The 11620-nt window shown below is 32.6% G+C and overlaps 1 pseudogene; it reads right to left on the bottom strand.

Moving 5' to 3' along the window:
* Positions 1-2538: 2538 nt before the first annotated feature.
* On the bottom strand, positions 2539-8761 carry LOC149578081 (ADP/ATP translocase, mitochondrial pseudogene; annotated as a pseudogene).
* Between the last annotated feature and the right edge of the window lie 2859 nt (positions 8762-11620).

Genomic DNA, 11620 nt, shown 5'->3' with positions numbered 1-11620 from the left:
GCACTAAATAAACAACATCACTCTATTATTCTTATAACATTTGATAGTTAAAATCATTAATTAATTAAAACATTTATCTCTTTTATGCTTATAACATTTGATAATTAAACTTAGTAATTAAAAAAAATATTTCAAAAAGAGAGATTGCTCCATATAGGAAATTTTCCCCATAGGTATAACACAAACATTGCATCTTTAATCTATGTTACTTTTTAGTTTTTCTCTATATAGAATTTTGTTTTTTTTTTGGTAGAAGACAAAGTAAGAGGAAAATTTTAAAGCTTGGAAAGAGATTTTTGTAAATAAATTTGAGATCTAATGAAGAGGGAAATCATTTCACAAGTCCACTTCACCATCATATTCCTAGCTTTGTACATAGTGTGATTGTGGTTGCAACTTAATTGGTAATCTTGTTCAACTAACAAATATTATATTACATGATTTATTGCATGGTTTTTTCTCCATTGATTTGCAAAACTTTTGTGCCCATTAAAAAATTAAGCTTCAATTAGCCCCTATGAAAAATTCTATGTTCTTCAACCTTTTCTTAATATTTTAATTTAATTCATATCTAATAAAATGACCTATTATTTTATATTTTTAATATACATTTTCTTAATATATATTTTTATTCTTATGTTTTAAATTATTTATGTCATTGATATTTAAACAACACCAATATACTTAATTCATTTTATATAAATAAAAATATAGAATTTTCTTCAACTAAATTAATATTAAAGTAATCAAAATGGAAATGACAGATATGTTTGTAGACTTTTAAACAAAGCTATTTCCAATCTTAATTTGGAAAGCCTAAATCTTTATCAACTATAAAGTTTTTTAATGGTTTGTGCAAAATAAAATGTGAATGTGAAATCCCCATCAACGGTGTTGCATACTATTTGTGAGGAAGATTTGGGATTGCATGACTCTAATCATAAATCTAGGAACAATAACAAAATTTGTAAAGTAGTTATAATATCTTTAGCCAATAGGCTTTTTTCACTAAGGCCATGGGCCACAAATTTCATCTCACACTGCTGGCCAATATCTCATTTCATGGCCTTAGTCTCCCTACCTCCGGCCACATTTGACCTATTTGTATTGGCAGGTGCATTTCCAGCCTCCGTAGAATGAAAGCATACTCAAGAGTGCATTGGTGCTGCCAGAGAAGTGCTCCCTGACATTAGGCCATTAGTTTTGGGATTCATTTTCCTCCCTACTACAAACCATGGTGTTTAGAGGAGCTTTCCACGATGTTCACATAGAAAATACCCATTTGTATTTGATGATGTACACCAGTGCTTAAGAAGTGCTTGCACATGTTTGTTCCTCATTTCTTCTATATTGACTTTGTATCTATTTCCCCTTCTCTCTTTATGGGTTTTTTCAGAGATTTTTCTCATAAAGCCCTATATATATAAAGGATATGTCTAATCCCTATTTGTTGATGGGTATAATTATGGAGATTGAGATTGATAGCCATGTAAAAGGATGATTCCTGCATATAATGGGGCATACACTTATTTCTTATGTACCATTCCTTAAAGAAAGAGTCCTAGAGGGGATGGTATGGATGAGATTCTCAATTCCTCTGTATCAATTATTATTTCCATTACAGTCTTCTTACCTCAGCAAGGGCTTTTTAATTCCAAATGTGTTGTCCATTTTCCCTCTTTTGATTTTCTACAAGCTTTACATAAGCAAGAATGGTAATATAAATGTTAACATTACATAATATGAACTATTTAATAACACTTGTGAATAAAAACTTGTCCCGATATGAACTGTCAAGATTGTAAGATAGTAATCATTGTCATCAAAATAATCAACATTAGCATATGACTAGTTTCACTTGAGATATTGTTAATCAAATGTGATTGGCATGTGTAAAGACAAATTCCCTAACGTTTTCAGCATCCTCCCTACTTGTGCCAAATTAAGAGCTCTGGAATAGAGAGGGACATCCATAAGAGCTATGGAATAGAGTATGGACATTGACCAGAGCATAAGGGAAGGGGGATTTTTAATAGACACTGATAAGTACCAGAGGTTTCTCCTTTGTTGCAGTAGTTCCCTCTTCTATGTTTGGTTTTATATCAAATTCTAATTTTGGCCTGTCATGAAAAACCACTAGATGTCGTCAAACACTTGTTTCAAAATCCCCTAGACTATTTCAAAATCACCATAGGTTTCACCTTTGCTGCAGTAGTTTTTTTCATCTTATAGAAAAACCTAAGATTTGTGTGTAGTTGACCACTACTAGGATATTTCAAACTTATCATTCTTTTTCTTTTGGAAAAATAAAGAAATTATTTTTCTCAAACTATCAAATAAGAAAATATTGTGGATGACAAGAGATCAAATACCCATCTACAAATTCTAGATGAAAAACTCAAGTGAACTTGCATTTGGCTCCAAGTGTACTGGAAATTGCAATTATTTTAGCAAAATTGTTTTATTGTAAGGAACTAGAAAAGTGGTTCAAACCACCAAAAAACAATGCCTAAGTAAATTTTCATCACCATTATAATATTAGCCTCCATCTGATCTATACTTCTTTCCAAGAAGAATTAACTAAAGTTCGTCACATCCAGCCAAGACTCCAACACCAGCAACAACTCGTAGGATGCTTACACTAGCACCCTTGAATAGAGACATGGAACCTTTCTTCTTCAAAATCTATTGAAAAGCATCCAAAGAACTCTTGTATTTCACCACCTCACTAGATGTCATCATCATTCTTCTACGTACACTATTAATAGGATATGAAGCAAGAGCAACACCAATTGTAATAACCCAACCAAGAAAAAAATTGCTAGGAAGTTATTCTAAAGATCACCAACCAAAACAACTAGCTTTAAGGAATCATAAATTCCAAAGTATAGACCATAGTATACAATAATATCGAAAAATGAGATTTTGAATCTATGGTAAAAATCAAAAACACCATTTTCCGTTAGAGTTTTATGGTATACATCAACAAGTTCATTGAATCGTCTCGCTCCACCTTCCTTTGCAGCCATTAGCCAGCATTGTTTGAGCATAGTCCAAGGAATAAACAAAAACAAGAGATGATGCATCAGCCGCACCACTAGAAGAAAGGTTTCCAATAATTTATTTATAGTAGCCATCCTTATCTTTCTTAAAATTTAATAGGTTCTTAAATTAATCCTTGAAGGAAAAGTTGAGCACCTGAGTGGAGAAGAAGCAAATGACATTAGGAGTATTTCATCTCCATAAAGGAATGATACCTTCATCCTTGAATATTGTTTGACCAAAAAAACTCCAATTCCTTAGTATAGCTCAGAGAGATGACCAAACTTCCACATTTCATCCTGATTCTTAATCAATAGATTGACTCATTCAATGGGGGAAGTGACCATTTTGGATACAGTAGTAGAGACATGCATCAAAAAAATCAATCAAGAAACCTTTCACACCTTTCTCTGAAGGTGTTGAAACAATATGCATGAATTTGAGAAATTAAATTTATTAAAAAAATTAAAATATATTTCCTATATGGTAAATAATGACCTAGCTACCTTGTTTTCTAGATTTCATTTAACTTTCTAGGTCTTCTTCCAATATCATATAAAAGAAGGCATGTCAAAAGGTGTCATTTGTTTCTAAAGCCATGAATATATGAATTGTTAGATTCTAAAGCCTGTAACTATAGAACCTATTGCAATCAAACCAGCATTCCTTTCCCTCTTCAATGAAAAACCATTTAATTATAACTTGCACTCTACCTAGGGTAGGGGCTTCTAGTAATCCATAGCTAAGATTTATGGGTATGCATACCCACAAGTAAATACCTAACTACAATATCAAACTTATCTCCTAATATTACCAATGCATCCCCTACAATGCACTATTTGTGCTTATTCATGATTCAGGACTAATTCACTAGGTAATTTTTCTAAGGTGGGTGCACTAAACTTTAGTGAGGAAACAAATGACAAATAAAGAAGCATCTAATACTTGGGAATTGTCTACTTTTCATAATCTTGTTTTTGTTTTTTTAAACCATTTTTAGACTTTGAGTTTGGCTAGGAAAGATAAAAATGGGTGTTCTGAAACTAAAAATAACATTGAAAGCACTTGATACATGAAAAAACTTATTTCATGTCATTATGAATCAAAAGAAACAAACAACATTTTTTCTTGCTAAACTTTCTTCCTACTTGCCATTATGCATATTAAATAATGATTATTTATCATGAAATTAGAATTTGAGTAATTCACAATGTAGTATTTTAATTTTTTTTGGAAACTTTGTTTTAGCCTTTAGGGTACAAATATATTTATTTGATTAGTACATGTGCCAAACAAACCAAATGAGGCAACAAAAACCAAAATAAAAATATAAACAAATTAGGAAACATTGTAGTGAAATATCAAAGACAAGGCATGTGAAATATAGCCATGTTTGGCATTTTTTATAGTCATATTTGGCAAGTCTTAATGGGAAGGAAATCATTTCAAGTTTTGGATATTGTCAGCATATAATGTCTATAATGTTATGTTTGATAACATTGAAAATTCAGTGATGTACTAATTTTCCATATTAAGTTTGTTGCCACTCTTGGGTAGTTATGTGTTAGTTGATTGATAGTTGTGTTACTTTTGGCAACCATCGAGTCCTTTAATATGATGTGCATGATCAAGAAAAGTAGTATGGGATAGTTGAATGAATTGTAATCCTAGGCTTACCATCTCTAGTCTTTATCTCTACAATAAGTTTATGAGCAAATGATTTAATCAAGATATATTTTACTCCTATATTTGGTATGTATTTCCATCCTTATTATTGTTTCATGTATCTAACTTATTAGATAAAGTAGTAGATACTGGGAAGAAGGATTGACATTTTCATTTTTTTTAAAAATTCCTACAGTCAATATGCCAAATCGAGCAATAGTCCAACATGCCCTCCCCATTAGGATTTATGTGGGGAGTTTGCATCCAATTTGATGTGATGAAACTAAATTCATATTGTGATGATCAAATTGGAGTTTCTCTTAAATATATTCATAAGGTATCCATTTTATGAAAGCCAATTGCATGGTTTAATTATTTGTTTGATTTCCTTGAATTGTGACTCAATTATTAAAAAAAAAAATCTTTTCTTAAATGATTTTACCAACTGATTGTTCTATTGACAATACAAAGAGTCTTAAATTTTCCTTGTATAATTCCCTGCATTGATCTTTCAATAAATAAAATTCAATTATATGTTTATGTAACTAACCATTTCATATGTAGATATTTTTTAGGATTTTAAGCTCACAGATAGAGAAGTTGCATGGTTACATGATAATGATTTGTACAAGTTACTACCAAAAAAAAATCTATTTAGAGCTAGATCTAGATCACACATAGCTCAATTCTGCTCATTTTGTTGAAGTGCCCCAAAAAGAGGCAAGGTATGTCACATCAACTTAATTAAAGGGCATAACAAATATTGAATCAAATGTGCTAGTCAATCTATTACCTCGATAATTTTTAAATAACATTTTTGTCTTTGAAATGATTTCTTCTATAGTTGTAAGGACTTGTGTTTTAGTTACCTATTATTTTTCCTTGATTGCACCTCTCCATGTTTGTTAACAACTCTAATTACCTTTGTTGTTTATTATTAGTTTGTTCACTATTTATTTTCACTTGACTACTAACTTAAGATTCTTCCTTAGAATTATTTATTTTTATTCATTCATACATGACATGCAATCCTTTTCATTCATGATAAGAGTTTCTTATTGAGGTGGTGCTATGACAATGTTTTCACTCCACTGTTGTAAGTTAGATGAATCTATTTTGATGTCATTTTCCTCTTGAATGTTGATTGGTATGATTTGGATATTTGACTACTAAAGAGCAATACTAGTGGATTATTATCCTTCTTTTTCTTCTATGCTTTATCTCAGTCCAACATTTTTCATTAGAGATTTTATGTCCAAGGGCTTAGAATATTGGTAAAGAAAATATTTTAAGGTTAAGCAATTAGAAGAGAAGCAAAAAACTTTCTTCTTTTTTGTTTTTTGGAGAATGAAGATAGAGAGTGGAATAGAAATTGATTACTTCAGCAAGAATTTTTAGAATAGAGATGGCAAAGTTCCTCTGTCTCTTGTAGAAACTACTAGTAAAGTCATCACTTAAAAAGGTAAGATATCATCTTTATTCTAAAATAATTATTTTTTGTCAATTTTCCTACATCAAGATTCATGGGTTTTCTAATGAATTATTCCTATTGTTGTTCTTTCTCTAGATTGTTTAGTTGCGGTAGTATGAAGTGATAAGGAGTTGTTGGTAATACAAGATGTTCAAGTTGAGACTTTTTTAATGGTCCCTAATATTCTTATTAGGCTAATAATGATTTTACTAAGGTTTTGAATCTTTTCTTGGAAAATAAAACATTTCCTAAACCTTTTTTTATTTTCATTTTGTTTTTTATTGAACCCTATTACACCTCCTAATGATGCTCTGTAGAATTCAAGATTTTGTTCATAGTGAGTGTAAATATGATGTTAATATTTTCTTTTCTTTATTATAGTTTCTATTATGCCACATATAGTTCCAATTTTTTTGACAAAATTAATTGAGCTAAAGGTTTAATAGATGTTATACAACACATTCACATCTTAGTTGCCGTAATGAGTTTGGACTTGTCTAAAAATGGAAATACAGGGACAAGAAATTTGGGTGCATTGCTATTCTTGGAGTTGAAGCATGTTGGATCAATTTTTGTGGTAGACTTTTGTTTTATCCTCTCAAAAATTTTCTCCCAAAAAATAGTCTCTTAGGTCATGGCAAGAATTGGCATAGTTCAACATGTCCTCTGTACATCCACCATACATAAATTTTGCATGCTCTTGACATTGGTATTATTATGGTGATTACGTTTCTCCATTATAGAAAATGACTCTATTTTTTCAATGCACATAAGCTAGTCTCAATTATTGCAAAGACTATGAAAAGAAAAAATAGCTAGTTTGATGTGGTTTTTTAATGGGGTTTGACATTTTTATTTAATGCAAAGTTCTATTTTCCTAACATAAATTGCATAATCATTTGTATCTTTTTTTGAGAAGTTAGCACAAGAAACAATACTTATGTTTGGCTAAAGTGCTCCAAATTAGAGAAGAGTATATAATAATAAGTAAAATTTGTGTTCTTTGAGAAGAGTATATCATGTTACAGTGACCATGATCATGGTAGATCTAATGTTGGGAAGAAAACTTTGTCAAATTTTTACATCATTCTTTAAAAGGTACTAGCTCAATGGAAGAGCACCTACTTTATAAGTAGGAGGATGATGGTTCAATTCCATCATGCCCTAATATGACTATATTAATGATTAAATAAACTACCAAATAAAATACCAAATATATTACCAAATTTACTACCATATATACTACCCAAAACACTACCAAATATACTACCAAATCAGCTACCAAATATACTATCAAATAAACTACCAAATATGCTACCAAATAAAGTACCAAAATGACTAAATAAACTACCAAGTAACAAAAATAAATGACTAAATCAATGACCTAATGAATGATTAAAATAGTTTAGTTATAAATTTGGATGGGAGATAAATGTCTTACAATTCACTACTATTGTTCATATGATCAAAATTAGTCACATATCTACAATTTTTAGTAGTTTATTTAGTAATATATTCTTGTATTTTTACTAGTGTTAGTTAAAATGAGAAAGGTTGTGTATATTTCAAATCATTGGTCCTAGGATAGAATCATCTACTTTGTTAGCTTGGGTTAGTCAGGTTCGACCAACTTCATTTCAGCCACAATCTTTCTCTGATGGTATCGACCACACTAAATGGAAGCATCCCTGAGGGTCTCTAAGCACCATTGGGTTGCAATATTTGATTGGGAATTTCTTTGAGCTCATGCAAGATATTGACAAATTGTTAGGTGCTACAAGACTATGTTAGCTAGGCCTACAACAACCTATCTCAATTTTTAGAGATTCAACTTTGTTTGGATTTAGCATCCATATCTCACTTATTGCCAAAATTTGTAATGTTTCTTAGTTAAAATGAGCAAGGCGATGTATATTTCAATTTGCTTGTCCTAGAATCAAATTATCTATTCTGTTAGCTTTAGCTGGTTGGGTTTAGCCTAGGACCAACCTTGTTTCAGCCACAATGTCACTCTAAAAGTATCAACAACACTCAATGGAAGTGTCTCTAAGGGTCTCTAAGCACTACCACGCTGCGATTGCCATAATTTTTGCATCAATGTTTTGAATCATACTCTATGATCTATCATTAGGATTAGAAGAGAAAAATGAGAAAAATGATTAGTCGCGAGCAAGTTAGATAATATATATACCCATGTCAAGATGTGGGAAGAAAAAGGTCACATGGATCAAGGCAACACAACGATAGGGAAGAGAAGTAAGAAAGGTCAAAACAAATAAATTAATGTTAGAAGTTGGCAAGACCACAACAAATAAAGAAATAGTTGGGGGGGGGGGGGGGGGGCGGAATTAGATAGCCTAAAATAAAATGATAAAGAAAAAATAAGAAGATAATAATAAAAATAAAATGTAAACCCTAATAATAATAATAGTAATAGTAATTTAATAATAATAATAAATTTATTTTTTTTTAAAAGGAGAACCATGATATAAAATAAATATGAGAACAATAGATGGAAGTTGAGCAAACGAGAACATGACATGCAGTCCACAGATGGACCAACCACAAGGTGACACCTGGCATGGATATCAAGGAGATGTCATGGGGTGGCGGATGATGTGGATTAGTTAAAGAAATAAAAACATGAAATGTGGTGCACATATGGACAAAGCACAAGGTGATAGCTGGCACAAATTTCAAGGAGATGTGATGGGGTGAAGGATGATGTGGATTAGTGAAACAAATGAGAACATGACATACAGTGTGCAGATGGATCAGCCAAAAGGTAACACCTGCCACAAATTTCAAGGAGATATGATGGGGGAAAGATGATGTGGATTAGTAGAACAGTGAGAACATGACATGTGGTGTGTGGATGATGTGGATCAGTTGAACAAATGAGAACATGACATGTGGTGTGTGAATGATGTGGATCAATTGAACAAATGAGAATGTGACATGTGGTGTGTAGATGATGTGGATTAGTCAAACAAATGAGAACATGACATGCAATACATGGATGATGTGGATGAGTCAAACAAATGATAACATGGCATGTGTGCAGATGATGTGGATTAGTTGAACAATTGAGAACATGACATATGGTCTATAGATGGACCAACCACAAGGCTACACTTGGCATGCACTTCTAGGAGATGACATGTGGTGCATGGATGATGTGGATCAATCAAACAAATGAGAACATGACATGTTGTGGATGGATGGACCATTCAAGGCAACGCCTAACACAAATTTCAAGGAAATTTGATAGAGAAGGATGATGTGGATCAGTCAAGAAAATCAGAACATGACATGTAGTGTCCAGATGATGTGGATCATTTGAACAAATGAGAACATGACATGTGGTGTGTGGATGATGTGGATTAGTCAAAAAAATGATAATGTGACATGTGATGTGGGATGATGTGGATTAGACGAAAAAATGAGAATGTGAAATGTAGTGTGTAGATGACGTGGATCAGTCCAACAAATGAGTACATGACATGTGGTGTGTGGATGCAATGGATCAATCAAACAAATGAGAACATGACATGTGGTCCGCACAAGATGTAGATCAGTTAAACAAGTGAGAACATGATATGTGGTGTGAAAATGATGTAGACCAATCAAACAAGTGAGAAAATGACATGGGGTGTGTGGATGATGTGGATCAGTAGAATAAATGAGAACATGACATGTGGTGTGGGGATGATATAGATCAGTCAAACAAGTGAGAACATGACATGTGGTGCATAGATAATGTAGACCAATTGAACAAGTGAGAACATGAGATGTGGTGCACAGATGTTATGGATTAGTCAAACAAATGAGAACATGACATGTGGTGCATAGATGATGCAGATCAACAAAACAAGTGAGAACATGACATGTGGTGTGTAGATGGACTAAACACAAGCCAAGACCTAGCATGAATTTCAAGGAGATGACATGTGGTGTATGAATGATGTAAATCAATGGAACAAATGAGAGCATGACATGTGGTTTGTGGATGGACCAACCACAAGGTGACATTTGGTACTAATTTCAAGGAGATGTCATGTGGTGTGCAGATTATGTGGATCAGTCAAACAAATGAGAACATGACATGTGGTGCATGGATGGACCAACCAAAAGGTGACACCTCACACAGATATCAAGGAGATGTGATTGGGTGGTAGATGATGTGGATTAGTCAAACAAATGAAAACATAACATGTGGTGCATGGATAGACCAACCACAAGGTGACCTCTTTGTCCTCTGTGTGTTTGAGGTACATACACAATGTGAATGTTGGTCATGAAATTTTTTTTATAGAATTAGAAGGTTCTCTTCTTCCAAGCAATTCTACCATCGATGAGCTCATTTTCATGGAGATCACTAACTGTCTTAGCCCATGCTTTAGGCCAGAGAGTAGAAGTGACAACATTATAAGCAAGAGGAGAAATAGGATCATCATCATCAAACAAAAGATCAAATGAATTGTGAGAGAAATCAAGTGGTGAAGGTCCTTGTCTATGTCATCCAATAGGAGAGAGGAGATGGTGGAGAGGTAGTAACATGGATAACTAGAGCCCTCCCATCAAATGGACCTAATAAAAGACTAAGACAAAAGTCATGAGCTTTGAGAGATTGATCATTCAAATCCATAACTAAAGGAGAGATGAAATAGCCCTGCTTTCTCATCATAGACCACATCTCTATTGAAGAGGAGATAATTAGTCTTTGTGTCAACCAGGCGATAGGTCTTGTGATTATCATTATAGCCAGTTAGCATGAGTTTTCTAGCTCTTGGCATCTAACTTGGAAGGTTTATCATCAGGGATCTAGAGAAAATAGTGCAACCACAAATTTGAGAGGACTGATTCTAGTCTTAAGATCTAACCAAGCCCCTTTTCGAGTCTACTTCTTTATAGTCACTATAGGAGAGTAGTTGAAAAGATAGACGATAGTGTGGACTACATAGACTAGTCTATTTTAGTGATTGTGTAGTTTCTACACTCAATAACACCTTTTTGTTGATGGGTGTAGGCTATATATAATCAATGCTTTATGCTATGTTTTTCATAGAAATGGAAGGAGGTAGAAGAACTAAATTTTCCCACATTGTCAATTCTAAGTCTAACAATATGTTTTTTGTTTTTTATTCAATTTTTTGTATCTTAAGTGAGCTAGGGTAAGTCTAAGGCTTAATTAGATATCAGCCAAACAAGGTTGAGTCAAGTCCTTCTATTGTATTGCTTTACTTTAAAATTTTACATATGTCAATGCTTTTTATTGTAGTTAATCCAATGGCCTTAAAGAAGGCCAATACATTAACACTATATAAAAAACTTAACTAGGTGTGGGGGAAGATGAGATTGTCACTGATTGGCCAAGAAACATAAAAACTAGAGCACAACTATGCACATACATAAAACTTAGAATGGATGAAATAAGTTGAT

Source organism: Cupressus sempervirens, chromosome 1, assembly GCF_028749045.1.
Source record: "Cupressus sempervirens isolate cs-2001-9-10 chromosome 1, ASM2874904v1, whole genome shotgun sequence".
Classification (NCBI taxonomy): Eukaryota; Viridiplantae; Streptophyta; class Pinopsida; order Cupressales; family Cupressaceae; genus Cupressus; species Cupressus sempervirens.
This window is presented reverse-complemented; position numbering and strand designations above follow the sequence as displayed.